The sequence below is a fragment of the Lepisma saccharinum genome, chromosome 20 (assembly GCF_977018435.1).
Source record: "Lepisma saccharinum chromosome 20, izLepSacc3.1, whole genome shotgun sequence".
Taxonomy (NCBI): Eukaryota; Metazoa; Arthropoda; class Insecta; order Zygentoma; family Lepismatidae; genus Lepisma; species Lepisma saccharinum.
The window spans coordinates 21,737,440-21,765,144 of record NC_139248.1 but is presented as its reverse complement, the minus strand read 5'-3'; the positions used below and the strand labels follow the sequence as shown (position 1 = coordinate 21,765,144).

The window sequence follows — 27,705 nt, the reverse complement described above, 5'->3', positions numbered from 1 at the left end:
CAACAGCAAATCTATGGGCGGAAAATCAATACGGAAACCTTGCGATGTTCCAATTTTTGGTACGTTTCGCCGTATTTTTTCAAGGAAAGAAGGCCAAAACAACACGAAAATCTCACAGAAAAGTCAAGCCATTCCATCAGATATCTTTACAGCACTGTGCGATTTTAGCTTTGCGCGTGGGAAAGGGGGCGGGGGATTCCTTCTATTGATTACTGGAATCAGGTGTAGACGGAAAAGAAGGGTGCGAAATCCTGGGGGGACATGGAGAAATTCCCCCTCACCAACAATTTTAGCCTAAAAAATTCCCCACCAAAAATTTCCGATCGGGAAGGAGAGTTTTTGTAATAAGAACAAAAGGTAAGTAATTAGTTTTGACTTGAAAAACACAGACAAAAGGTAGTGTGGTTGTGAGTGCTGAATGCTTCCTCTTTCAAGAGACCATGAACACACCAACCAAAATGCACAGTAAAAGTAAAACAAGAATTAAAAAGAAATATAGCAAAATCTAATTGATTTACATTAATAGAAAGCAAAAACTAAACAAAAACTTACACATAATAAAACTATTTCAACTATTTTTGTAATTTCTTGACATCTTTAACCAGCTATTAAAGGAATTATTTTGCTACTTTATAAAAATTAACAAATTAATTCCTTTATATTTATTTCATAATAATGTATTTTTAAATATTTAGTAATTTACATTTATATTTAGTAACATTATAAATATGTATATGATATAATTTATGTGTAGATTAAGATCTTCCTCCCCCACCAGCCTTCAATGATATCGACCCTGCTGGAAAGTGCAAGAAATCCGCTCTCCTTTTGATGGAGATAAGTACAACAGCAATAACTAGAAGAACGAATTAAAATAAATCCATAGCTTACATAATTTTTTTACGCAAATGTCTTTCTGGAGCATTCAGTCTTCAACTGTTAGTTCTGAATTTTCGTTCTTCGCTCATTATAGTCCGTAACAGAGGCGCAATCATGATTTTTTGTTTGGGGGGCAAGTACCAGGATAAACTTAGCAATAATAATAATAATAATAATAAAGATAATGCTAATATTAATAATAATAATGTTATTATAATAATAACATTATTATTATTATTATTATTATTATTATTATTAATTTGCATTATTTTACTTCGCTTTTGTGCCACTTTTGGCTAATTTGCGAAGATGGGGATGAGTGACGATATTATGAAATTGATGATTGGACACTCAAACATCCATCCCCAAGCCGGTATTCGAACCCAGAACGAACATTATTATTATTATTATTATTATTATTAGTAGTAGTAGTAGTATCATAGACGTTATTACCCTCTTAAATTATGCAAAAAGGGGATAGAAGTTGGTGCTAAAGCATTTGTGTTTAAACAAACGATTTGAATTATTTTTTCAACACGTTCAATTTCACATTAATAATGGAAAACAAGCACACAAACTATTTTTGAAAGACAGGAAATGCTTGATAAGTGCATTCCAAATATAATTCTTTTTTACATTAACATGTATAACTTTTATGCACGACATATGTTTCACACATATGCAACATGGAGCGACGTGGGCACTAAATTGTGTGCGTTTTCAAAGTTTCCTTAATACATATTACAACATATATTATTTCAATACATTACACAACCAATTCAACCATCTCACAATAAACGAACAGCAAATATTACATAAATTGTCTCTCAAATGTCCACGCTCCCTTTCCTCCAAACAATTGTTCATGCATTTAAGACAAAAATCAATTACCGCAGGTCTTTTTTCTCTGTCTGGGAATTCACAATTGCAATTGCATTTGCAATTGCATTACAAAGAACAATGACACATAGCGAGCGAAGCGAGCAAGAACATTTTTGGAACCAATTTTTTTCCAGGCTGAAATCAATATTGATTCAATAGGGCGCAAATAATTTCTAGGGACGCCAATGCATTCTCTCTTTTACAACTCTTGTGCCTCCTCGATGGTATAGTGGTAACATTGTCGCCTTGTGATCAAGGGGTCACATGTTCGATACCCGGTGGAGGCACAGTGGTTCGGGGTCACACTTTAAACTGTAGGTCCGGTCCCGATTAGTCTTTCTGTGCGTAAAGCGGACTCAAAACCACAAATCAATGAATCAATTTTACAACTTATTTTCATTTAGATCGTTCGGTGTCCAGGGCCGACTCCCACCGCTCCCCTAACTACTGTTCTGAACTTGATAAGACCAAGAAAGGAAGGCTTTGCGAGCGAAGCGATCAAGAAAATTTTACGAATAGGGTTTTTATTTACATAAAATTTGAAGTTGTGGGCGGTAATTGCCCCCTTCAGGTACACTTGGCTGTCAATGTTTGCCCCCTTTGCCCCCCTAGAACTCATCTCCATCAAAGGTTTGGGGGGGCAATGCCACCCCTGCGTTTGCGCCACTGGTCCGTAACACGTACACTAATAAATTCACAGTTCAATAACCAATTTAGCTGTTTTACGGAACCAATATTTAAATCAACATCTGTTAAATCATGTTTGTCGTACGAACACTAAGTTCAGTCTCGCTCAAATAATATCCTCTGTGCATTGACACTAATATTCTATAACTACCATTCAGAAACAACTTCTATTAAAGCAATTCTGAACGATTGCTTTTACAAATTTTCTGTTAACTGTTTCTATTACATTTTTCATAATATATTATTGTCTCGTTTCACATTCTATATTTTAGTTTTACTTATAACAAAAATATTATAAAATGTGTTAGAGAAATCTTGCATCCAGAGACTTCACCGTGACTGATGACTGATCAGTTCCCACCAGTTACTCACCAGTGACAACAATCACCGGTGACAAAAATCACCACAAAATCACAGTTTTATTTGATTTTAGATCTGTTGAAAATAGTGATAAGAAGTGATTCCATGTAATATTTATGACTCCCCTACAGATTCATATGAACTTTTTTGTGTTGGATCAAATGTTTCCTTCAGTGCAAAACTAAGATCTTTACATTGTCAGAACTATCAACTATCTTCCTCACAAGAATGTGAAGTGCAAGAAGTAGCTATGTATTCGTCACAACATATATAAACAATAACAGCTACGTTTAGGCGTAAAGGAATTATAGTTTCACTGCGTAATGATGATTTTACTGCGCTATAGACCTATATGAAAGGTGATGCTACACCCTACACTCTACACACATCGCTACAATCTGGAAATCGAAACCCGGATCTCCCGCGTGGCAATCAGATGCCCTACTAACTGGATCACCACAGCTCTAAAAAGCTACGTAACAAATCATAATCAGTGGCGGCGATTGGGTTCAGAAACTAGGGGGACAAGGACAGTATACTTTCCCTTGCTCCATAAGGTTTAGCTTAGCATAGTGCAGGGGCAAAATTGGCAAAAAGTGGGGGCAACTCTGCCCTTACCCCTCTAATCGCCGCCACTGATCATAGTAATACTATAAACCATACTAAGCATAAAAACATAATTGATAGGTTTCATGTGACGTCAGGATGCCAATTTTATGTGTCGCCTGCAAGGAAATATCCACCACGTAGCGTTCGTTCGTGGGGCCTCCCCGATGGCGCAGTGGTAGCGTCATCGCCTTGTAATCAAAGGGTCCCGGGTTCGATACCCGGTTGAGGCACATAGTGGTTCGGATCCCACTTTAAACTGTAGGTCCAGTCCCGATTAGCCTTACTGTGCATAAAGTGGACTTAAAACACCAAACCAAACCAAACGTAGCGTTCGTTACATCTGCAAAAACTGTACGTTTGTTTTAAATCACAACTGTCTGTGAACTTATAATAGTACCTCCCATCCGCCCGCTTGAATTCCGTATGCTTACAAGAACTAGCCTCAATCATGGCTGCTCGAAGCCACAATGCAACAGTTTGTGACGTAGATGAAACACACCTATAAATATCGAAATGATAGTGTTCTTCCGACGAAATATACGTCACATCCCCAAAGTCGTAGCCAACGAAAAAAGTATTTTTCGTTGGTTACACCCCGAGTTCAAATCCTTGTGCAATCTATGTTTTAAATATTCAGTTAAAACTGGATCTTATAAGCCTATTGATTCTCGTTATAATAGGGACCAGGAAAGTGATCCGTAAGCTTTACACAGACTTAAGCAAAAGAATCACTCAAAGTTTGAGCACAGCTCTTTTATCTCATGAAAAGCAGGGAGACAGAAAAAAAGATATCGCAGATCACGAAATGTTACAGTTACTTGTCAGCACGGTTCACTCCCCCCACTTACACACCACCTGTCGGTGAATAACAGAAGTAAAGAAAATGCTTTCGTATTCTTCCCAAGAGACCTGGAATCTTCCTGTTTCTTTTTTCCTGCTGAGCTCAGGAAAACAACTCTGGTATTTGCAGCGCTAGTCGAAAAACAAATTACCCGATTATTTCTTGAACAAAAACACGCCGGAAACCATAGAGGTTTAAAATAGTCTCACCTTTCAATATGTCTCGAAAAAGACATGGTATGTACCTCCACAGAACCATCTGCAATTTTGTTCAAACCTCTTTGCTCTGTTGAAAGCGTGTGCAAAGGCAAACCCTGAATTTGTAACTGAATATCATCCGAGATAAATTATATAGTACAAAGGTGTTTTTTTCTCAACTAAAGCAGTATTGGAAGAAGAACTGGTCTAATTGTCAACGTAATAGCTGGCAAATTGTCCACCGTAATTCATTTCATCATTTGTACTTATACTGGAACAGAAGCTGCCTTTTGATTCCTCAACATTTTGTTAAACCTCACACTGCATAGAACAAAGTGAATGAATATGCTTTTATATTTGTATTTTGTTATTTATGGACCCTTTTTTCTCTCTCTTTAGGTTAAGAGCGACAATGGATAATGAACAATGAATTGCCTTATGATGAGGCGCATACAGGAGATTTACTTCATAAAAAATTAAGCGAAAAAGTGCAGGCTTGACCAAAAGTCGAACCCGGTGTTTCTGACATACCGTGCCATTGCTATACCACCAATGTTCTGGTTGGGTAACTTGCCTAGCGGTGAGCATATCGCGCTACGACGGCAGGGATTCCGGTTTCGAATCCCGTCCGGCCTGGGCATTCTTTGCGAATGTCCCTTCATCAATTTCATCATATCACTCATCCCCATCTTTGCGATTATCCAAAAGTGGAAGAAAAACGAAGCAAAATAAATGAATCAATCAAATAACCATTTCTGGTTTAAATTAAATGAAAAACTCTGTATCTCTTTCGTGCTTTATATATTACCTAATGTTCTCTGCACGTCGCATACCAATCGCAAACCGAAATGTTTCACGAAATGGTTGCGTGTAAAGTATTGTCTGCTATAAGATTTTTGGAATCATTTATGGCAGCAAAAAATGTGAAAGGGATGCTTCCGTTTAAAGCGGACCTTAGTCTCAACGGGGCTGGCCAACGAAGGCTATTGTAGGTGGCAACACGATAGTTGTGTCCTCACGCTTTTGATGGGCAATTGTTCTCTCATTTAAGTACATGGGGAATTTGATTGCAAACTTAATTTCATCTTAACCTCAGAAATCATGTCGGAAAATGATAGATGAATAATCAGTGCAGTAAAACTAAGATTTTTAAAAAGATATGATCGTCAATAACAGAAAAGATATCGGAACTCAAAAAACCTAAAAATTTGCACAAGTTTGGCAATGAACCCCATTTGCCTGGACAAAATCCTATCGTTTTCAGGATTTTCGCCTACGTCGTTAGAACACATCCAGCCTTAGATGCCTTCATTGCATTGTCCGTTGTCCCGCCAATTTCCTGACCGGTTGCCGGAAGAGAAGATAAATTAGGATAAGGAAGGAAAGGTCCGTGACATGAACTTCTTTCGTTTCGCCTGGGGAAGGGAAGTTTAGACGTGAAGTAGCGGCGGAAGCTGTGACGAGGGAGTGTATAAATAGTCCCTGTTAATGTGGAGAAGTGAAAGGTTGGTTTGTGAATGGGGAGGCTGAGCAGTGAATCGGTTGACAGAGAGGGAGGGCGGAATGGGTTGTTATCTAAACATAGTAGTTTCCTTGGCCTCCGCCAGATGCCTCTCTGATCAGTGTCATCTCTGCCGCTCTAAATAATTTTGGAACACAAATAGCACCGTCCTTTATAAATCTCGCGCAACTTTATGAATCATTTTTACTCATGATCGTATTGAAGACAATGTAGAGGAAAAAGACAACAATTGAATTTCGAACGTTGACTTTTCAAATTCGATATTTTAAAGTGTATTTTATGCATAGTTTAGTTTCTGACTCTGTTTATCATGATCATGAGGGTGAATGATGAAGGCACAAACACCAAAACAATCATAGGCGTCGGGAGGGGGGGACGATCAAGTCAGCCTACCCCCCCCCTCTGGAAATTGGCATCGTTCATTTCAAGTTACAAAAAGATAGAAAGCTTGTTATTTCTTTTGTTAATAACAGAAATAAAGTTCAGTTAGTTACTGGAACAGACTAACGAATGTAAAAACTGTGTTAGATCTGGAAAAAAATGTGTAAAGTACAGAAGCGGGGTTATCTTTTGATATTATACCATTTAATTCAAAGAATAATTGGTTCCACAGTTGTCAAAATTCCAAAAAAATTCCACTCATTTTTTTGTGTAAAAGGAATAAAGTAGATCAAATAATCATTTCAGTACACTGAATGTATGAAATGTAAATAATAATAATAACATTAATAATAAACATTGTGGATGAAGTGGAAGAGTCTCTCCAGGGATATAATAATAATAAAATTGGTTTATTTCTTTAGTTTATAATAGTTATTATTCTATAATAACAATCTTAACCGTAATAATAATGATAATTAGTATTGTTGTTATTGTTTCTATTATTCAAGTTTTAGCAATGGCTTGACCCCCCACAAAACTTTCTGGCGACGTCCATGACAATAACCATGCTTTACCTAGGATCGCATGTCAAATAAGTTTCGTGGTTATTAAACTATTGCGAATATGTAGACAACAGCTAAACCAAACCAAAGATGAATGAATGAATTCTAGCGTGAATGCTTTAAAAGCAATTCTAAGCATGTGTAATTTTTCAGATTTTGGAGTATTACAACGATTTTTCGAAACGAGAGAAAATTTCTAAACTGCTTCGCTGGCATCGGTCAAAGGCCCAGCCGAACCGTGAGAATCAAAAGAGGATTTATTTCATTAATGTAAAAAAGTAGTAACAATAGTGTGATATTATACGTATATTTATGAATAACTGCTGTCCCTATACTAAATAATAATTACTTAGACTTATCGTTCCAGAATAATAAGTCATCAAGAAAAGGTGAATACGAAACCGATGGGGGGGTGTTTTACCTAAATTTTACTAGCTGGGTGGATAGCGCCTGGGATCGAACCCGGAACCTCTTGATTACAAGGCGGCGGGGTTGACACTAGGCCATCGGGGTGACACAAGTACAAGCCCCATTGCGTTAATTTTGTTTAAATACATTAAAAAAGAAAGTTTGTGGTCATGTAACACTATACACTCCTCACAAAAGGCTTGGAATATTGTTGTATAAAGCAATAGGCGATAGGCACGATGGCACATGTCGGCGAAAACACAAGAACGACCAGCAGACAGACAGACAGCTACCATATCTTGTTGCATTCCAAGGCTGTGCCTATCACCTAGTGCCTAATATAACGATATTCCAAACTTCTTGTGAGGAGTGTATACGTATAACCTGTCTAAAGTATTTCTGAAATTAAGTCACATAGCAAGGCCATTTTGATTTCGGCAAATTACTTTATTTTCCATTCTGCAATGATACGAAGACTTTCGGGCAGTTAAGTTTCGTTCCGGTGTGGCCCCTGTGGAAAGATCGATGACGTACAGCTTAACCAATAAGCATACCCCCCGACAAACTAGCGAACTAAAGTGCACAGTCATTTGTTTTCTCATCTCTTTCCCCTTTTCGGGTCTCCCTTGTCGCACAACACTTTTGCTACCTTGTGTTCTGACGTCAGACGAGGAATGCCTACGAGGTTAGGTTAGGTCTGTTTCTATTAGCATAAATACATTGAAAAATTATTATTTATGCTAGCTTAACCTAATAACGTAGGCATTTAGCCTAAAAAATGCAGTCTCTTCTGACGTCAGAACGCAAGATAGCAAAATTGTTGTGCGATAAAAGAGACCCACCCTTCGTTTCTCGTGCCTGTGAGGCCTGCGACTACAGCGCCACAGGGGGATTCTAATCTCTCTCAAGCTGTAGAATATAAATGTCCCACTGTCTTGCAACAAATAAAGTAGTAAAAAAGTAGAGTTAGGAAATATAAGCTTAACATTTAAAGAAGTAGGCTAACCAAACCATATTGAAAGACTCGAAGTTTGTTTCGGCACGTTCTGAAACCAAGTCTTTTATTTGTGCATTTGACATTTCTTCCCGCCTACTGAGCAACTTAGCAACAGCTTTTATAAGTTAGTTACGAACTCCAAACACGATTACAGCTCCTGCCTGCGTCGCAGGTGGAAGTTCGAAACGCAGTCGATATTTGTTTTGGAAAGTTGGTTAACAAGATGTCGTTATGGTAACCGTCCAGGTAGGCACGAGCATCAACTTGTCTCGTCTTTTGCGACAATCAATGCCGTGGGCTCTTTCCTGAGGCAGCCCATGATATGATGTATTAATTTCTTTCCATGTGCGAGAAGGCCAGGGTCGTGTAATTACACGTAAAAGAAGGTTTTGTACATGACACGTAAATTACGTGTAAACTACGTATAGGCCTAAAACTTAAGCACGTAAAAAATTAGAATCAACAATAAAAATTAAAAGAAAACATGGTTCTTGCGATGGTTATTGTCACGTATGGCAGTTGGCAGTGGAAGAAAACAAAAAAGGCTTTAAAAAATTCTTCCGAATTTGTATGTGCTCTTATATTGGAATTTTACGAACCACCATATTCACATTCACATCATAATTAGCCTATGAAAGTCTAATACGCATGAGAAAGAAATTTGCAGCTGTTACTAAAACTTTCAACTCTAATCCAAATAAATTGTCGTTAATCGTTACGTTATGTTATAAATACAAGTATTAGTGCAAGGCGTATGTATCAAGAGGTTTCTCAATTTAAAAATATGTGAAAGAACAGTTCTATTTTTAAAAATCTGTTAGTAAGACTGAGGGCATGAGGTGGCTGCTTTGTAGGAGGTCCTCATACACAATAAGATATTTCGTATAAGCTATCAAAAACTTTCCACTCAAATATGGGAATCGGTGTTTTTTTAAAAATAGGGTTTGCATTTACCTCTCTGGTTTTCCCTGGGTTCTTCACAGCTTTTATTTCAAAATGTTGATTTTCTCGAAATTTCGGAGAAAACCTCCGATTTTCGGTTCAAGAAATCTATTTTTTGAAACATGGAAAAAATCTGTTTTTGGAAACAAAACATCTGTCATATAGCAGATATAACAGATACCGCGAAAAATACTTTTTTGTAAAAGAAACACATTTGAAAGATAAAATTGGAAAAAAAGAAGATTTGAAAATGATACCGAAAAAAGTAATTTTCAGAATGTAGAATATGGGAAATGTTCTTCAAAAAGAACACCGATGTATCGACACTAATTTCAACATATTTAGAAATAAGTATTAAAAATGTTAATTTAACAACTTTTATTTTTTTGGAAATTTCATTTTGGCGATAATAGGTAAAAGTTAAAATTACGTTTGGAATATGACCACCCCCTGGCCTCCTTTCAATCTAAAAAGAGCATTGCATTGCTGCCTATCCTGTAAAAATATACGCAAATACGAACGCTCAGTTCTCAAAACTACACAAGACACTTGTGCCATTATTAGTAGATATATTTTCCTTTTACCCTCTGACCCCCCCCCCCCCTTCTCGTCCCACACAAAAAGATGGAATATGTGTTGCCCGCCTCTCCTTCTTACACTAAAACCGGAAGTCATCTGGCTGCAAGGCATAAAAAGGGGGGGGGAGAAGATGCTGCTTCCCTCTGCAGGCACTTTTTTGAAACAAATAAGAACGGAAAGATCCAACAACGCCCTTGTTGTTAGTCAGTTTGGGGAAGAGTGAGAGAGAGAGAGGCCAAATACCACAAGAAACTGAATAACTTTGTATCATGGCACAAGAAATTCATCATGGCAAGGGAACATAGGACTTTGTATTTTATTCTTTTTACTAAAGTACTTCCGTCCGAACATACATACGATAATTTGTTTACAAGCTCAATTCAGAGATGTGGAATTTCAGTTAATCACATGTTCTGAATTTACTCATCAGGATGTGTCATAAAATATCTGACGTCGCATAGGCTCGGGAAAAGTAGCCAATGATGGAGGATTTTTTCATCTTCAAACACGAACCTATTGTGTCCGGTCTGAATTTACATGTCTCTGAGCTTATGTTGCATTACGAATGTATGCAAAAGTATGAGTATTGAAAATTACGTTTTGTTTTCTGAAAGGTTACTTCACTACAATAATCCTGTGAATAATTCAGATATGTATTTGAATTTTTCCTAGGCATAAAAAGACTCACAAATATTTTTTTTATGCTTAAATATAACTTTTTAAAATAAATCAAGCAATCATTAGTTGATTTAATAACAGTAGCAGTCAGTAATAGAATTTTGCAAACCCCAACAACTTGATTTATCACGTTTGGGCTATGCTATTGTGTGATTGTCCATGATTTAACAACGTATAAACTAAACGTGGTATTGCTAAAGGTCCTGTATTGTGCCACTAACAACAAATAAGTTTTATATTGATCAGATTAGAAGTTGACTAACGTGATTAAATTTTGAGAAGAAAAAGAATTAAATTTGTAAGATCTTTTGTGAATAATTAGTACTAGCGATAACAATATATAATAAAATTATTATAAAGTAATAAAAAATAGAAAATACTAATGCAACCATTCCTTAGATGAGGTAGGGAATATGAATACCTCACGTCACAGCCTGGTTTAGAATTTTAAATTTGTTACGTCCCAATAGGACCAAGTAATGTAAATAGTTTGCCAAAGAGGAATAGAGGTGGCAGCACCAGGAGTGCAAGACTAAGAATTAGCATAATATATGTGAATAACCTTATAAATAAGAACAAAGCAGATTGGAAAGATGAAAAACAATAGAATCTTCTATAAAAAGATAAAGAATAAATATAAAAGAAATAAATTAATGTATATACGCAATAAATCAAACCAGTGAACATATGTAAATTGATCAGAGAATTAAAGAAGTCAAAGCACTGATACAAGTTTGTGTCTTTGAACAGATATTGAATCTGTATGATTGATTTACCATCCCCATAGTGGAAACTTTGTTTACACCAATGGCGGCGCGTTCCAATCGACGCCCCACAGCACTTTTGGCTGCGCGTTTCAACCGTAGCACCTACTTGGATGCGCGGTCAGTCGTTGGCACCAAGTATACACTCTGTTGTACCCAGTTAGTGTTGGCGAGTTCCAATCGCAGCTGCAAGGGAGGAGATTAGTATATTTCCTAAAGTTTAAGGGAAAAAGCTGGATAATGGAATTCATTAAATCGTCAAAAACATAAATAAATGGAAATCCAGAGGGAAGTTCACAAAGACGACAAAAAGGAAGTCCAGATTTAGACCGTCCATTGAGAAGGAAGTCCAGATCCAGACCGTCCATTGAGAAGAAAGTCCAGATCCAGACCGTCCATTAAGAAGGAAGTCCAGATCCAGACCGTCAATTGAGAAGGAAGTCCAGATCCAGACCGTCAATTGAGGAGGAAGTCCAGATCCAGACCGTCAATTGAGGAGGAAGTCCAGATCCAGACCGTCCATTACGAAGGAAGTTCAGATAGAAGAATATACAAATTGAAGAAAAGAAATAATTAAAAACATATCGAGATAAAACTTGACTGTAGATGAGAATTATAGAGAAAAGTAGCTCAGCATGTAAATATTCTATTTCCATGTATCCTTGTTTATATAATATATTCGTTTAAACGTCTCCATTGGAAGGCATCCTGTCTGGTTTCGTTGTCTACAAAGAACCCTGCCAGGCACGTATCCAGAGGGGAAGCTCCGAAATTTTATATACACTAGATAAAATGAGTTTTTTGGCTTATGTGTGTGAAATAAAACATTGTGATTATAATTTAAAGAGAGATATAATTATCGAGGAAAAGCGGAGAATGTTCTAGAACCCTGAGGGATAACCCTGTTATTGTTAATATTGTATGTAAACTTTTCTTGCTATTTCGGCGTTGTCGCAACGAACTTGAGCATTATTTAAAGATTTGTCAGCATTTGGAAGTTGCACAACAAAGCACTGTTGAAGGCAGCGCCATGAGTCGGGCGATTCGTTGGATTACTAATTCTCTGAAAAGCTCGAGAGGGAACGTTCTTGAATAGGTGGAGTCGAACTACAAAACGGATCATTCCAGAATATAATATGGATATAAATACGCGGATTCAATTTCACGGTTGGTCTGTAGAATCATCCAATAAGACTTCAGGAGTAAGTGTGACAGTCGATTAGTGATCATCAGTGTCCATTGACAGTTTTATAAGATTTAGAGATTGGGGGAGGGGAGAACTAGTGACACATTTTGCTGGAAAGTGCTGAGGTCTACCACTATTACAAGTTCGGGTCGAAAGCTGAAGACATTGCCGACAGTGTAGTGCTAGTTTCGGGTCATGAGCCGAAGAGATCGAAGGTCCCTAAAGTAAATATTTCAGCAGTAATGGGCATTGGAGCATCATTTTTTTGAGTGACGATTTATTAGTGACCAGACCAAGTTTCCTGTATGCAGTCCGAGAGTTTTGTGGGTTAAAAAGGGACTTTTATGTAAACTGTTTTGGAAAAACACTCACACACTAACTACCACAAAAGGGCAGCCATGAAGGCCAAAATTTTATGAATGTCGAGAAGAGAAAGCAAGAAGATGTTGCATATGTGGAAATTTTAGCGGGAAAAGCAAGCTCGACCATGACTCGAAAACCAGGGTCTCTGGCATATACCGTGCCATTCTTTGTTGTACCAAGTGAGCTACCGGGTCACCCTTGGCTTCGCTTGATCTTTTGCTGTCGCTGTAGAGCAGTGGCACGGTATGCCTGGTGGAACCTGCATTTTCAGCTAAAATTTCTGCATGGCACATCTCTTTATCTCTTGCGTATGCCCAACCGTAAGATGTTGCCTGTTTAATTAATAAGCACAGAAAAAGGAGATAGAATGAAACTATGGGACATTCCCACCGATTGACAAGATATTTTTCTTCTGTGGTCAACACGAGCTGCCGTTTCAAGGTGATAATGAGATTGACCCACCAGGTTTCACACCGAAGCTACAAGCTATACGTGTCGCTTGAGGATTTCACAAATCGAACACAGGCTTGTGCAGCCTGTCGTGCATCTACGGTGTGAAAAGTTTCTGTTGATTGGGTCACACATTGCAAACGACGTGTGTGTGCCTTCGATCTGAATTCTTCCTAAATCTTGAAGATTTTTGTTAAGGTTACGTTTCGAATGCAGGCGACAACACCATAAAGGATCATATCCAAACCTGGGAGAACACATTCGAATGGGCCGGACCCTGTGGCTGAGTGGTTAGCACACGCGCTGCGACGCCAAGGGTCCCGGGTTCGAATCCCGCTCGTGAATGGTTGTTTGTGAATGTCCATTCATCAATTTCATCACTCATCTCCACCTTCGCAAATTAGCCAAGAGGCACAAAACGCGAAGAAAAATAAAATAAATGAAATCAAATCAAAACATTCGAATGGATTGTCCATTGCATAACAGATTCGTGAAACGGACACACATGCACATACTGAGATCGTTTCGGCACAAACACAACGTACGTACATTGCAACAGAGGAATCGAGTGATAAAAAATGTCCCGATATAACGTTCTGAAAGAAAGAAAAAAAGCAGCTTAAACAGTGGCAGATTTAGGAGACAGTTGCTCTCCATTTTTGGCCCCGCACTATGGCTTTTTAATGCTGACCTTTGTCTACCAAGAGAAAGTAAACTTTTCTTGCCCCCCACCCCCTCCGTTTTGGAACTGAATCGCCAACATCGACCTTAAACCTTGCGAGGTTCTATCTATACCCCTGTAAAAAAATGATGTTTAGCCCCACCCGAAAATAATTTCTGGATACGTGCCTGCCTGTAGATATTCTAGCTGAGGTTTAAGATTAAGATTCATGCACCTTGCACCAAATAGAGGTAGCAAATTGTACTTTTCGAGTTTAATTGTTTTCTTCTTCGATTACTCTGCTAGAATACTAATCAACTGAAAATTATTTCTTTTATTGCATACTTTTTTCATTTTTCCTACAATCAAATGAATACTGTCAATTTTCAGAGGCTGACTTGTTCATCTCTTTCCAGAAATGTTAATGACATCACTCGGTCCTGAATTTATCTCAGACCTATCTTAGAGGAATTATGTGAAAGTGTGTTCACTTTTCAGTTTAATCAGTTTCTGGTTCTTAATACATTAATTAAGCAAAACGTTTTGTGTGATTGTGTAATAAAAGCTGTTTTCTTTTTCCAATTCCTGTTCAACGCGTCTCCTGTATGGCAAAATAGAACTGGAACTGTAGCCAATAGTCAACGTTTTAAGAATATCTATTTGCATTACGTGACGATTTCTCATACAGTTTATTTCTATAATGTCGGGAAAAGTGATCTCTTTTGCAATCCCTGGTGTCGCCACTGCCACCATACAAAAACCGAAATATGAATATAGAAAGATGTCTTACTTAACCCAGTGGTTCTGTAGTAAGAGATTCTGTAGCAGTGTTTTCACCCCATCGCTCATGGAAGCGATCTTTCATGATTCGTCGCACTGCTTTATTAAACCTGTCAGGCAAACTTGACTGCAACAAGTCAAACGTTATCCGGTTATTGAACCGCTCGTCTCCTTACTTTGTTGCCTTTGAAAGCACGCTTCGACTCTTCACGCAAACAGGAAGCATCCCCGGCTATCGGTTTCTGTTCTGTGTCGTGCAGCGCGCACAGAATAAACTAAAATGCAAGTGTTTCGAGCCATAAAAAAGAAGAAAATGATGAAAGGATTTCTCTGTGCACGAGAATTCCAGCATTTCTGTAAATTACGAACAGTCTCGCGAAAATTGGAAGAGCTCCAAAGACAGTATACAGAGTTCATATTCGAAAAATGACAATGTTGAAAGGATAGAAGCCATTTTGTCAACGGGAAAAGACGTCTTGCTTGATAAATGGCAGATGTGATCCTTTACCAAAACCAAGCACGTGCAAGTTCGTCCAATGATGTCACATCTATCTCTAAGTTAACTGTGTCTGGCGACTAAAAAATGAAGACCTATCGAGTGGCTGAAATAATCGACGTCTTTAATACAACTGAATATCGTAGTAACGGTATTTGACATCCTTTTAACAAGGCAGTGTTTGGAAAGTTACTTTTTTTAAAAAGAAACTGAATTACTGTTACTCATTTTAAAAAGTTACTCAGTTACTGGTACGTGAAATTTCTGTTGGAACTTTTCTTGCTAACAAATTACACACAATCAGATTATTAATTGCAAAAAGCAAAGCTAACTCCTTGTTTGGTCACTATTTGTTGCAATAATATAGAAGAAGAAGACTTACACTACACTTATACTTTCTGGTACATAGTATAAGTCTTCTGTTATTTATATTATTACAACAAATAATGACGAAACAAGGTGTTAGCTTTGCTTGAATGATTTTAATTCGAAACATCGTTCGTATGCCTGCCACAGTACTTTGCATCAATTCCACTTGCAGCTGTTTCTTTCTCTTCCATTTCGAACTCGACAAGATCCACTCCCTTGACAATGACTTCTTTCTATCTCGACTACCATGTTTCAAAGGAATGCAGCAATCCACCCAAAACACTGAAGTATTCCCGTCCAATTAGAAATGATGAATTGCAATAAAGCGTGGATGTTCTAAATTTAGCATGCATCGAAGGCTAGCTGTCTTGCTTTAGGCGATTCCATGACAATCCTTTCACCTCAACATCCAGAGAAGACATGTAGATGGAAACAAGATTTTTCAAATTTATCTCTTTCCCACCTTACAAATGTTCAAGTTAACAATTTAAGTGTCTTAAAGTAACAGTTGATAACGTTACTTCTGTTGCAAATAGTAACTCTTACATTTGCAGCTACTTACTTTTAAACTACTTACTATATTTAGTTCCGGTTAGAATCCCTATTAGCTATAACTTATTTCTAAACACTCAAAAATTATTGAACATGCAATAATGATGAGAGTAGAAAATTTCTGTAATAAACACTCAATCTTAAGCTTGTCGCAGCATGGTTTTAGGTCTGAACGAAGAACGAAAACAGCATTAGCAGACTTAGTAGAATGTGTCACACAATCGCTGAATAAATGTAATCACACGGTAGGAGTCTTTTGTGACCTATGAAAAGCTTTCGATTCCGTAAATCACGAGATACTGCTGTGGAAACTTCAAAAACTTTGTATACGTGGACTACCACAAAAGAGGTTTCAATCTTACCTTACCAATAGAAAGCAAATTGTAGAAATCCCTCAGACAGCAAAAGGATACGTAACACATCAACACTCCACCATGAAAAGTGTAACATGTGGGGTGCCTCAGGGAAGTATTCTTGGCCCTCTTTTGTTTCTTATGTACATAAATGATTTACCAAATGTTATACCTGAGGCAAATGCAATATTATATGCTGATGATACAAATATTATAGTAACAGACACTTCCAAAGATGCTCTACAATCCAAGGCTAATAACGTATTAAACAAATTAGATGACTGGTTTTTAAATAATAATCTACTCCTCAACAGCAAAAAAACAAATTACCTTACATTTTCTACAATCCAAACCAGAAACCAAATAAGCCTCAATCTAATATCTGGGAATACACAACTAGAGCCTAAAAAAATTCAAAATTTCTGGGTATCCTTCTGGATGAACACCTTAGCTATACAGAACACACAATCACGCTACAATCACAATTAAGTAGTGTGTGCTATGCCCTTCGAGAAATGGTAGACATCTCAAGCACCGAAACTGTAAAGTGCCTTTATATGGCAAACTTTGATTCTTTACTAAGATACGGGATTATAGTTTGGGGTAACAAGGGCCACTCCAATGTCCTTTTTATGCTTCAAAAAAGAGCTATAAGAATCATAGCTGGAGTAAAGAAAACTTATTCATGTAGAACTCTTTTCCGTGAATTTAATGTGTTAACTCACCCCTGCATATACATTTATGAATGCTTAATTTATGTTAAGCAAAATATTTCCAACTTTGCCACAAATGAGGAAATACATGGCCTAAACACAAGAAATAAAGACAAACTTCACATAAAACACTGCCGCCTTAACTTATGTAAGAAAGGTCCCTTAAACTCTTCCATATATATCTACAATAAACTACCACAAGATGTGAGGAAATAACCAAAATTGTTTTATACTCAAGCACAAGATAAAATCGATGCTTCTGAAGCATGTATTTTATTCTATAGCTGAATACATGGAAGCGACTTTTACATAAGACAAAATGTATATAATGTAGTATAATCACATATTCTTCTTGTAAATTTAAATGTCAAATGAAGGTGGAAAATTAGTATAATCTAGAAGTAGGCTATAGTGATCTATATCTTCTCATGTTATATTTTTTTGTGATTTTGATATAATACCAGAGTAAGACCCAATTTTTTACAATTTTTGGCTATGTATTTTGTATTTGTATGTGTAAAATCTATTAATGTAGTATTATATTGTAATGTAAGTATTGACATGTCCTACCATGTACTGTTATTTGTACACACTGGTAGTCCTTGGACGCAAATAAACTAAACTACGTAAATTATACTAAATTATACTCTGTGTAGGCACATAGTGGTAGGAATCCCACTTAAAACTGTAGGTCCAGCCCGAATAGGCTATCTGCACATAAAGTGGATTTAAAGCAACAACTGAAATCAAATTGACAGGCATACTATAAACGCCAAAAAAACATCGATAGAACGTTACGCGGCAGGGTTCAGGAAGTAAAATGTCTTCACGTGGAAAACACTGCCTTCAGTCAAGGACAATTTCCCTCCAGGATGCAACACTGATAGCCAAAATGAGAAAAATACTTCTGAAAGAAATTCTGGCACGAAGCAGCTTTGCAAATCTGGCCAGGTCCTGTACATGGAAAAACCCCTTCCTGCACCCCTAACCAAGCACACGAGGATAGACCTTTGGCCTCCAGTCAATGAAAGAAGCCGAGATTAGAAGCAGCTGCGACTTCTGCTTCCTGTAGGAAGGTCACTCTTTACTTCCGCTTGGAGGACGACGATCACGTGCCTTCAAAACAGGCTTTGGGATTAGGAGGATAAGAAGAAAAACATGTAGTGTTCCAATCATAGGCACCAGAAATCCATTCGTTTCGACCAGATAGTACAGATGTTCAGTGCTATCTTGTCGGATTACTGGTTGCTGAATTGACTTGTGGCAACATGATTTTAGGAAAAGAGAGTATCGGCAGGGGGCTAGGGGAGTCTGAGCCTCTCTGACGTTTGGTAAAACGATTTTGTAAAATTTGTTTGCAGTGACGAGTGAAAATGTACACAGCGGATATTATTTTGCTCAACTTGATGAAGGATAAATTCACAGACCACGAAGAGCAGCTATCACATTCGTTCATCTTGTTTATGAGTCGAAGTCTAAGTATCGGGAAGTAAGAAGGTTCTCTCTGCTTTAGTTATCATCAACTTTCGAGCCCTATTATATGAACATGCCATAATATTTGGAGTAGTTTTAATGATGAACACACTAACAAATTATAGACATAATAACAACAAACCAACTTGAAAAGTATCGAAACATTTCTTCCCAGAAAAAAAAGCACTTATCTTAATATATAGTTAAAGATAAAATGGATCACGAAACTTACTTGAATATGTGTGTAGTATATTTCCCGCCTGATTCCCTGGTTGATCACATAATCTCGCAATGTCCGACTGGGTGTCGATTACTTCTGACAGGCAACTTTAATATTCCAGAAATCGTCGGCTCACATTCAGATTTACTAAATTCAGGAAACACGTGTCTACATTTGCAAAATTTCCTCGAATTCCAATCATTAAAAAACTGTAACGATGTGTTAAACACTTATGGCAAAACGTTAGACTTAATCATAACCAATTTGAACTACGTGTCTGTTAAAATGAATGAGCTTCCGATAGTACCTGAAGATAAGCACCATCCTGCACTAATTCTGTGTGCTTCTCACCCACAACCACGCAAAATCAAATCCGAGGCAAGACAAAAACGATATAATTTTCAAAAGGCTGATTTTTTAAAACTATTCAAAGAATTTCAAGTTGTAAACTGGGATGTATTAAGAAATTATAAAGATATAAATGATGCGGTCCGTACATTCTATGCCATTTTGAACTCGGTATTTGATAAATGCGTCCCCTACACGAACCTCAAGTCGCAACTATATTCATGCTGGTTCACCTGGGAAATAAAAAAAGGATATAGCTCTTAAAGCTATGCATCATCGGAAATGGAAAAGACAGATCGGGGATGCCGCCTTTCATGAAGCTAAATTTTAAGAATTGCGGAAGAACGTTAAAAAACGCATCTCCAAGGCGTACGATGAATATCTGCTAAACTGTGAATTAGGTATACAATACGATCCCAAAAGATGTTGGTCCTTTGTAAAAAACAAAAGAAAGAAAACACCTACCCACCCCACCACCTACCAAAATAAATCTCTACGAAGCGGAAAAGAGATTGCAGATGCATTTGCTCGTCATTTCAAATCAATCTATAGCGATGACAAATCAAGCTACGAAACAACATTCCCCCTGGATAACACTAATGAACTATTGGACATGCTCCATATTGGTGAAATTTCCCTAAATGACGTGGAAGATGCAATAAAATCACTAAAACCGAAAAGATCTGTTGGTCCCGATATGCAGTGGCGTGCCCAAGGGGGGGTTGGTGGGGGTTATAACCCCCCCCTTTGGCCCAGCATTCCTAAAAAAAAAAGAACGTTAGAGGTAGGAAAATATGGCAAAATCAGAGCTGACTACCAGAAAAAGTGTACGTAACCCCTCCCTTTCGAAAACCCTGGGCACGCCACTGCCGATATGATCCCCCCGTACGTGATAAAATGATGCTCGGAAAGCCTTAAGTACCGCCTTAAGTACCCGCTACACATCTTATTCAACCTTTCACTCTCCACCTGCGTTTTCCCGGAAATATGGAAGCTTTCTGAGGTGTGTCCCGTACCAAATACCTCTGACAAAGCTGATATCAACAACTATAGACCAGTCGCTCTTATTTCAACTCCTGCAGAACTCTTCGAACAAATCTTATGTAAATACATTTCCAGACACCTTCATCCGATACAGCATGGATTCATACCTAAACGGTCCATTGTAACAAATTTATTGGAAATCTCCGACTTTATAACCTTGATGCTGGACGGGAAAGGGCAAGTTGATGTAATTTATACTGATTTTTCAAAGGCGTTCGATCTTGTTGACCATGATACACTTCTCCAAAAGCTTATCTCCTCCTACCTGAAAGACCGAAAACAGTATGTTAGATATGATAATAGCATGTCTACTGTATTTCAGACCTCCTCGGGTGTCCCGCAAGGATCGAACCTTGGCCCACTGCTATTTCTTGTGATTGTTAACGATCTCCCAGAATGCCTGCTACATTCCAAGAAACTCTTGTACGCGGATGACCTGAAAATATTTAAGTCTATAACGAACGATAATGATACCTTGGAACTGCAAAACGACATTGAAAATCTTGTAGAATGGTGCGCTAAAAACAAACTAAAACTCAATTTTAACAAATGCAAAATTATGACTTTCACTCGAAAGAAACAACCCTACACGCACACTTACACAATCCCACACGTTAGACAGAGTGTCAAGTTATAAAGATCTTGGTGTTCAGTTTGAAGGAAATAACAGTTTCCGAAAACACATCGACCGCATTGTAGCAGAATGGTACCGAAACCTTGGGTTTATAATGAGAATGGGAAACGACTTTAAGAAGTTAGAAACATTCCAAACGCTATACAATACCTACGTAAGGTCGAAATTGGAATACGCGTCTATCGTCTGGTCCCCACAAAACCTAAATGAAACCAGCAGAATAGAGAATGTACAAAGCAAGTTCCTTCGATTCCTAGGACTAAAAAGAGACGGCGTTTACCCCAAATATACTCCTTATCATACCCTAAAAAAATACTTCAATGTACAATTCCTAGGCGATAGAAGAAACATACATCAGTTACTATTCTTACATAAACTTTTAAACAACTCATTAGACTCCTCTCAGCTGCTTTCAGAAATCCCTTTTTATGTACCATGTAATAAGGTAAGACCACGGAAAGAGCTGTTTCAAGTACCGAGAGCTCAAACAAAGTCAGCCAATGCGCACCCACTCGGAGAATGTGTAGGTTATATAACGAAATTGCAAAGACATATGATAAGATAGACATCTTCCAAAGTTTTCGAAAATTCAAAAGGGAAACAGAAACTTATTTCCAAAGCCAGACTTAACTTTGTTTATTAGTTCAGTCTCTTTATGTACAGGCGTAGAGTCCATCCTATTTTTCTTTTTTCTTTTGTGTTATTTACTAATTACTATCATTACATATATATATCATCGTTTTTAAATGTAAGTTGAAGCACATATTTTTTTCCTTGGTTATTTTCTTGGTTATCAAGTGTAAGTTCTAACCCAAACTGTCAGGTTAATACTTTATACTTCTCTTTCATATCTAATCTTATATTAATTTTTATATTACTGTAACACATATTATCATATTATTGTACTTTTCGAATTCTTCTGATTGCATATTTTGTGTACCAAACAGTGTTATAATACAAGACACTGTAAATGGGCATTTGCCTGTAGTGTCATGTCTTTAAATAAATAAATAAATAAATAAATATACGTAAGTGATAAGCACAGTATGATGACAAAGCACATCACTATGTCAAAATAGGATATAGCTACAAAATTACAAAATTGAATAGCTATGTAAATAAAATAATAGGATCACCAAAAGCTCAGATAGAAGCTTTCCACAAGTTCAGTTATTAAACCTCTGGTCTCTTATTGAGATGCTATAATTGATATATTCTTCGTATTCTACTTAGGAATTTTATTAGATATATTATTCAAAAAGTATTCACTATCCAATTGAAATACAATATGTTCTGTACAAAACTTTTCCTTTTAAAATTACCTTCTGTCTTCTAAGGTAGACATATTTAACTGTATTAGCTATTAGGAATAATGCTGTTCATAGTAATTCTTTCTAAAATTTGTACATTTAATATAAAGTTTTTGAATTGATTCTACTTCTTGAAGGTAATTCCTTGCTGCCAAAACACCATAATTCATTCCCACATTCCAGAATTGGAAGGACTATAGTTTTTATACAGGTATATTAAAGTACTATCTTTTTCAAAATCTTTCCATGAGAAAAACATAAAACCTAGCATCATCTTTGCTCTCCTGCAAATTTCAGAATTGTGTTCTTGAAATAGAAGTTGAGAGTCTATTAATATTCCAAAATCTTTACAGTTATAGCACACTTGAACTTTACGTTGATTAACGTAATGGTTAGATACTACATAATGAACTTTCCTAGTTCACTTATTTAAATACATTTCCATTAAATAACATATTTATGGGGGGTCCATACAATATTAATCAGGAACTTTAATATTTGTCAACTGGATCACTTTTTGTTATTCAATAAATATTAAATTCTTTATCTTTTTGACATTAATTTCCTTGCCAGAGCAGTTCTCTTACAAGTTAGATAATAAATGCGTGCTGTTATATCTATATTCTTACACAGTATTTTTACCTATTCATGTAAAAATAACAATACAATATTAATTTTATATATTTTATTAATATTTTTATTTATTATTTATTTTAATTTAAACATTATTATTATTATTTCTGAGTCAGTTGGTTCGGCCCCTCCCCCCGAAATATATTTCTGGATACGTGCCTGTTTCCATTCTATTCAATTTACACCAAGAATAATAATAAAGTAAATACAGTTATTTTAATATGCATTTATTATTATTATTATTATTATTAGTACTAGTAGTAGTACTAATAGTAGTAGTAGTGTCGATTCATTTGTGATTGGCGTTCCGGATATTGACCCACCTTTTACATTGAAAAAGGTTCCTGTAACGATTTTGTAGTGTATTCATCCACAGATTCTGTTCCCTCAGTTGGTAGACATTCATAAATACACGCCGAAAGAAACTGGCCCCGTTTCCAATCCCTTTCGTTGGCGATGCCGAAAAACACGGCGAAGACAAACTGCGGTTGTGGGTGTGGATACAGTGATCCCAAAAATAACTCCCGACGACTTGGAAAATAGATGCTGCTGACTTTTGCGGAACGGAGAACAGCGAGAAAAAAAAAAGAATCTCAGCTTCCACGCTGCCTGAACAGTGCGTAACTAAACTACCGAAATTTCGAACGCGCCATGTCTGCAAATGTTAACATTTTTGTTTATTTTTCGTCATAGAGAGTTTGAGAAACGGAAAATTCTTTCACTGATAGTTTCAGATTTTTTCCAGCTCTGACGTTATTCCGATATTCTAGTCGAAATTAGTCATAATGCATTCTTCCACAACTACTTCAGTTTGAAAAGAAAAGCTATAAGGAACCAGGCCCGTAGCTAGAATTGATCTCAAGGGGGTTTACGAGTTATCAGGGAGGGATTTGTAACCCAAGTCCAATTTTAAAAAAGTTTAAGAGTATTAAATGAAGGTAAATTGAATTGAATTGACTTTATTGCTGGGCGAGTTTCAGCTTTTGCTGCTGTACCACCTAATACCAAAAAGTACAGATTAAACTAAAAATAAAATAAAATTCAAGATTACAAAGAAATTGAACAATAAAATACAAAAGGAATAACATCCGTTACTGCACACACTATACTACTTTTGATATTTATATCACACAAGAAAAAAATACACAATATTCAATCATAGTGCCTACAGTACAGTCCACCCCCAGCCGAATGAAACTCCCCTTCGTTCCGAAAACGTGGGAGCTGTTGACCCTTGATGCAGATTCGGAGGGAATTTGCATGATGACTTTAAAGTCGCAGATTGCAACAGGGACAGCAAAGGTACAGATTAAGAAGCTCCCCACTGAAAGAACTTTCTGAAGTCTAGAGAAGAGAATCTTCTAAATACTTGCCAGAACGACTTGTACAAGCTTTGGTCCTCTCACATCTTAACTATTGCGATAGTGTATATGCTGATTGTAATGAAATGCTGGCAATGAGAATTCAAAAAATTCAGAACTCGTGCATAACATATATATTTAACCTTAAGAAGTATGACCACTTAACTGAATATTATAATAAATTAGGCTGGATTAAAATGAAAGAAAGACGGAGGTACAGAAAACTAGTGTTGCTATATAAGTTACTTTATACAGGAAGTCCTTTATATCTCACAGACAGATTGCTTCCCTTAGGAAACCCAGAGTTATCATACACATGATCCCAAAGTTCCAATCTTCTGACAATTAAAACTCACAAAACTGAATTTTTTAGTAACTCTTTTACTGTATCAGTGGTTAGGGACTATAATGCACTTTCACATGAAATGAGAAAATCAATTTCCATAGGTATCTTCAAAAGAAGATTAAGAGAAAGTTTCATGGAGTGATTTTTTTTTTGTTTTGTCAAATTAGTACATGTTTAATAGATATTTGTAGTAGCCTGTTATGTATATAAACATATGTATGAGTGTGTGTACATGTATATATATGTTTTATGTATTTCTTTGAATTACATATTTTTACCGCTGTTGGTTTGACATGAAATGAAATGTATATGTGAGATCGTTATTTGCAATGTTTATATATGAATCAATTTATGAATATGTTGTATATTATGAACTTTTTGTATGTGGTTGAGTGTAAGAAAAGGCATGAGCCTTAATCTCCGCCCCAAATAAATAAGAGACAAATAAATACACTTCTCCGAACAAATGTATTAGCTGTTGTTCATATTCTGTGAATTTATCCTTCATCAAAGTTGTCAGCAAAATAATATCCGCTGTCTACATTTTCACTGTTCACTGCAAACAAATTACACAAAATAGTTTTGCCTAATGTCAAGGGGGCTGACGGCAGTTCCAGGTGGGGCTGAGCCCCCTGGCCCATGCCTGGCTACGGGCCTGTAAGGAACATAGGCATTTAGTAGTAAAAGAGCGTGATAGACCTCAAATCGCCAAACAATTTTATTGCTAGTGCGCGCTACACAAAAATACGAGCAACTTTTATCCTCTCTGATTAAACGATCACCCAACTTTTTAATCACTACACTGATCACGGCGCCCAACTGTCAAATCACCTACTTTTTGCTTTAAAAAAAGTAGCTCTATCCATCCACCAATAGTCTTCGGCGGTGTGCGTGCGCCTCGATGAATGTCAACGACATCAGTTACGAAGTAAAAGCTGTAGGTGTAACATCGCTCTCCCGTCACAACGTTGCCAAGCGTTCGTCTGTTTTTGTCAGTTGTTTTATTAGCTTATTTGTACAGTATTTGGGTGTTTTGTGTATTAATTTTCCGTGCTTTGTGTACTATTTATTGTACAAATTTTATCCAGTAACGACGCTGATCAACTTTTTCTCTCCATTTTATAGTACGTTTGGCAACATGCTTTGTATGCGACGCTCATTCGTTTCGTACTGCCAGGCAGTGTTGCCACAATCTGAGGGCACAATTTCCCTTTTCAAGAGGCAGAATTTCCCTCTTTGGACCAATTTTTCCCTTCACCTAAACAAATATAATAACAATAATTATTATTATTAGCTACGGTAGCAGCAGCAGCAGTAATAGTAAAATTTCCGTTGGTCCATGTTCGTATAAATAAAAATGTTACACAAATGTTTACGTACATGTCAGCTTCATCGCTTTCTGGTCCAACGTTAGAACCAAGGTCAGTAATCCATTAAATCGTTAATCCTCATCGTTACAATTATCCGAAGATACATAAAAGCGACGTACAATAAAATCAAAATAAATATAAATCGATAAAAGGTAAAGTGTTCCCCTGTGCACAGCACCACGCCATGAAGGCGTATAGGGGGTGTGGGGGTAACGCCCCACACTTTCTTGATCCGGTCGTGAGTGGGGGTGATGTGATCAGCATCACGCCCCTGACCGCCTTTACCCCCCAGGGTTTCCCCCAGGTACCCATGTTATTCGACGCTGGGTGGGCGCCGGGGCCGCTTCCACCGTTAGAAAAGTTCCCGGATTTGAACCGGCCGGGGATCGAACCCGGGACCTTTAGCATGGTAGTCAGACGCGTTACCGACTGAGCCAAATCGATACAGGTTTATATTCAAGGGAACAGAAATAGGAAGAAACAGAAAAAAATAAAAATATGAAACTGGAACTTAACATAAACTGTAACAATGCAGAGTCAGAAGTCTTAAAATTTCCCTGAAATTGTGGTATTTTTAATCGAAATTCCGTTTTCCCTTTTGGCCAAGAATTTCGGTCCGGATTTCCCTGCAAAAGGGAAATTTCCCTTAATGTGGCAACACTGCTGCCAGGTACTTTCGGTGCCTTGTGACTCGAAAATGTCCGATGCCAGTCGAAGATAATTCAACTGATTGCTGATTCGTTGTTTCCCAGCCGCCAGTTGGAAATGCGAGCGGTATAGTGCGCCCTGAAAACTTGTTGGCACCTGTCTTCTTGGGGTAGGTTTGAAGAAGTAAAAATACAAGTATATCCACATGTTTATGGGGACATGTTTCACACACAAAAGAGAACATGCCCACCTTTCGATTTAGTCTCCCTTTCACCGTAAAATCCCTTCCTTTCTTTTCTGGCAATTTAGCTCCCCCGAAAAATCCAAGGTCCCTGGGGGTGACATCCTCAAATTTGATGTCTCTCAGCTTCAACCTACCTCGAGCAATGGTTTATGACAGGAAATCGGTGGAAAGTTGGGGGTTACAAATAAAACAGACGCATCCCTGTTCCTTTTCGGCGAATTTTGACTGGTGACATGACACATAGACTTGCCAAAAATAGACAGACGGTTGTCCATAACAAGAAATTCAACTGATTCACGGAGGAAAGGTTATTTTAACAATATATTTTCATAACAATAATGTTGATGGTACGCTGTCTCTGTGTTTTGTGGCACCCGTTTGAATCGGTTTCCTTTTTTGTAGTTTTCAGGGGGGGGATTTATAAAATTTGGGCCCCTAGCTTATCCTTTGTTTTGTGCCCTGGCGACATTATTATTATTATTATTATTATTAACAGTTTTGTTATCATGGTACTTCATTTCCACTAATTGCTTGCTCTGTATTAACACTTGTCATATAGATACATTTGATTAAAAATTATTCATTCAACTTCCATAAGATAATACTCGTCTAAAACTGTCTCCTCCTGCCTTTCATGGAAGCAAACTGATGAACGAGAGACTCAAAGTCAATTTCTGGCAGGACATCAGCATTCGCTGTGAATGATTTACTACTATCCGACGCTGCCTAGGGAAATTTTAATTCTTTTTGGAACACTGCCATTTGATGGTAAAATACTGACAAAAATTCTCAAGATTTGGGAAAAGCAAAAACATTGATTTCTCATGTTTCCTAACTGGCTACTCCGAAACATTTCTAATTC

At 37.2% G+C, this 27,705-nt stretch overlaps 1 protein-coding gene across 3 annotated transcripts in view; it reads right to left on the bottom strand.

Annotated features, from left to right (window-relative positions):
* Positions 1–27,705, bottom strand: part of stumps (DBB domain-containing protein stumps) — a 170,142-nt gene that overhangs the window by 101,953 nt on the left and 40,484 nt on the right. The gene's annotated exons all lie outside the window — the stretch shown is intronic.